Source organism: Crocuta crocuta, unplaced genomic scaffold, assembly GCF_008692635.1.
Source record: "Crocuta crocuta isolate KB4526 unplaced genomic scaffold, BGI_CrCroc_1.0 scaffold660, whole genome shotgun sequence".
Classification (NCBI taxonomy): Eukaryota; Metazoa; Chordata; class Mammalia; order Carnivora; family Hyaenidae; genus Crocuta; species Crocuta crocuta.
In genome coordinates this window covers 183,615-187,572 of record NW_027531886.1, presented here as the reverse complement: position 1 = coordinate 187,572, position 3,958 = coordinate 183,615, and positions in this window count along the sequence as shown.

The following is a 3,958-nucleotide window of genomic DNA, read 5'->3' as shown; positions in this document are numbered from 1 at the left end:
GGGCACAGGCCAGACACTTTCCAGGTGGCAAAGAAACAGTCTTAGCCCCAAAGCAGCAGCAGTGATGATGACCAAAGGCCACCGTGTATGGTTACGCTAGGCAGTGAGGTGTGGTTTGTGAGATGTGCTGGAGCCTGGCTACCCGGTTCAGATCTCAACCCCACTGCCTTTTGGTTGTATAACTGAATAAATTGCTTCGCCCCTACACCCTGCCTTCTTCATGCACAAAAGGATGGCTTTGTTTTAAGGATTAAAAGTGCTCTATAATTATGAGCTTTCTTTTTTTTTCCCCAATTAAATTGTGACTTTCAGAATGGGTGCCTGTTACAAGAATACATTAGGATTGATTCTCTCTCCCTTTCCTTCTAAAACTGGAGCTGGGGGCTCCTGGGTGGCTCAGTCCATTAACGCGTCTCTTGATTTTGGCTCAGGTCATTATCTCCTCATCTCTGAGATCGAGCCCCAAAGTGGGCTCTGCACGAACACTGTGGGGCATGCTCAGGATTCTCTCTCTCTCTGGCCCTCCCCACTTGTGCAGGCTCTTTCTTTCTCAAAAATAACTTAAAAAATTAAAAAAAAAAAAGACTGGGTCTGTTTTATTTCACTTATTTAATGAAATAAATTCTTTTGTTAAGTGCCTACTGTGTGCCATGCACGGAATGAGGCCCCGAGGATATAAAGATTATGGGATATGGTCTCTGCTCCCAGGCAAGGAGGTAAACGTTTTTGTTCACACTGTTAGATCAAAAGCATGAATAAATAAGTAAATCTGAGAGGCCAAAGAGTGTGGATCCACTGCTCAGAGAAGGGGCAAGCGTGTGGTAGAGAAAACACGTGCGTGCGGAGTGTGGAGGCACAAACCTGGTGGACAGCCCCGACCTGCAGGCCCAGAGTGAATCCAAGTTGCTCAACCTCCCTCAGCCTCTGTTTCCTCATCTTTAAAGTGGCCCGGTCCAGTGTGTGCTGAAGCAGGCTCCTACTGGCTTGGGAGAGCCTCTTGTTAAAGATTCAGGAATTTTGCAAGCCAGTTGTTAAAACGATCGGTAGCTTCAAATCAGCCTCGGCGGGACTGTTTACACCAAGCTAATCGGCAACTTCGACATATCAGGGCCCCCACCCCCACCTCCAGCTGGGTGACTAGCTCACCTCTGAATATGTGCGGGAGGCAAAAGTTTATTTATCCTCTCAGGGTCTTTGGCTGGGTTTGAGAATTTCATTACTTTAAAAGAGATTATCAAGAGAAAAGCATATCCATTTATTTAATATAAATTTTATGTGACAGGGGAGCCCTCGTTAGGAAATGAAGACCCAAAGAAACGGTAGGTTGAACAAAGAGAGTTCCGATTGTGGAAAAGAAACTAAAATATCCGGGGAGGCTAAAGGGAGAGAAGGATTGTTTTAACAAACTCTGTTGGTACAGAATTCTGGCTTTGACTCCTTGAGGAAGCGTGTTTCTTTTCTCCTGGTCCAGGGTGGGCATCTTTGCGCATGGGAGTTTTATCTTCTGTTTTCAGAAAGAAAAGGGGAGATAAGAACGCATTTCTTGCATCTGCTGTTTTTCAAGTGCCTTTGGCTCAAAATAACCCTTATGCCAAAGCGGCATATTTTGGGGTGGCGTATCCTGCCACCCTTCAAATATGCTGCACTGTTGTCATGAAGATTAATGAAGCAACAGAATCACAGCATCTGGCCCCTAGTTAATGCTCCACTTAGGTTACGATAAGTCGATCACATAGGACATATTAATCATACACATCCTGCAGTCCATATTCATAATCTCTTTTATGAATAGCAATCGTCGCAAAGAAGAGCCAGGCTCTAATTCAGTTTCCAAAGGAGTGTTCTTTCCACCAGACCCAAACTGCCTCTGAAGTCACCACCTTTGTTGTTGTTACGGACTGACTGTGTGAAAGAAAGCCGTGTAAGCAACGAGGTGGAAGAAGACAGGCCTGTCCGCAGCTGGCCAAAGTCTCTCTGCGCTAAGGCAGAAGTGAATGCCACCATCCTCGGCCCCCCTTTAAAAGGCTTTCCCTGCTGTGCCCCTGTCACTACCAACACAGCAGAGAACACACTTGCTCCCAATAAATGTTGCTTCTCTGGGAACCCCTGAAGCTCAAAACTACCTAGCCATCGATGTGTCACGTGTGGGATGGAAAATGTACAAGACGCACCTGGGAGATCTCAAAAATGGGGACACTAACAAAACCTGAGGTTATGTCCAAAGGACCACGAAGCCCATTTGAAGAAGCTCTCACTGGACAATCAGGGCAATGTGAGCTTCCGTATGAAAAATAAGAACAATGACTTAAAATACAAGAAAGGTTTAAAGCCCACGAGTTAATAATGATACTTGGCCAGGGGCACCTGGGTGGCTCAGTCGTTTGAGCGTCCGACTTTGGCTCAGGTCATGATCTCACGGTTCGTGGGTTCGAGCCCCACATCGGGCTCTGTGCTGATAGCTCGGAGCCTGGAGCCTGTTTCAGATTCTGTCTCCTTCTCTCTCTGATCCTCCCACGCTCACGCTTGCTCTCTCTCTCTCAGAAATAAATAAAATATTAAAAAAATAATAATGATACTTGGCCAGGGTGGAGGAGGGCCTAAGTGGAAGTGGCTGGGGAAGCCAGTTCATTCTTTTGAGAACTAGCAAATAAAAGGGAAGAATCAAATATTTATCCTGCCTCTGTTGGGCGAACTGTATTCCATGGTAATGAACTACAAGATGGGAGAGCGTCCTTTTTAAGGAAATGTTTTAGCTAATAATTGAAGAAATAGAATATCACCATTTTGCAACTCCTAACGAATCAATGGGCCTAGCAAGTGTTGATATTAATGGCAGCTGGCATGACAGAAAGCAACGGCTAGACATTCTTTGTGTCTTGATGGGGGAAAAAAATCATCCTTGAAATTTTCTTGACAAAAACTCAAACCTGAATCTACTCAAGTTGGGGCCCAATTGGTAAAGTTTTACTTCTGACACCTTTGGCTCTCTTTTTTTCAGCTGCACAGAAGCAAGCAGTTTTGCATTAAGGTTATGTCAGTGTCTCTCAAACTTCATACAGACCCCTTTTAAGGGAAAGAATTCTCACCCCCAGTGGTGACTGAAATTACTTTTCTTGTATTACTTACTATAGACGTGTAACTAGATGTGAATATTTCATCAATATACAACAGTATACAAAGTAAAACCAATATACGTTTACAAATCTAAACAAAATGACCAAACAAAATTCAAATGAATGACACTGTTAATATGAGGGAAGATATTTTGCTCAAATTGAGTTGTTGCTTGCAAAGGAACATGGTACTGATGGCTGGGGCGGATGCTTTCGGTTTCAGCACTTGAGTGACACAATTTTGTGGTGATTTCTCTCTCTAAACTCTCTAGAAGGCTTTCCTTTATGCCTGTGTGCTGAGACTTGGTCTTTGCTAACGACGTGGCGTGACAGTGAGCAGCATAAACACAAACCTCTCACACCACAATAGGATTCAGTTACAAGGTGATTGATTATCTAGTCAGTGGCTCTCAGCCCCGGCTTCCCTTTGAAATGCACATGCAAGTACGACTGAATTAGGAGTTTTTCAGGGTGGGGCATTAGTATTTCTTAAAAGCTTTCTAGGCAATTCTAACGCACAGCCAATACTGAGAACGACTGATTTTGATGCTCTAGAAAATGCTTATACTGATTAATCTTTACAATCCAAAAGAAACACCAAATTCAATCATTCTTAGAGAGAATATGAGGTGCTTTGAAAGTATGGTGGTGAACCCCCAGGGGCTTGAGAAATTTGGTTTTGGAGTTTGATTCCCAGGCCTCATTATGTGGCCTTAGGCAACTTAGCCTCTCCGAGGTTAAGCTTCTCATTAGAAGAAGAAACATAATAGTACTTCCCTCTGTAGTGTGTGAGGATTAGCTAAAAACGCACACAGAGTGCTGCATGTAATGCCTGGTTCCCGGTG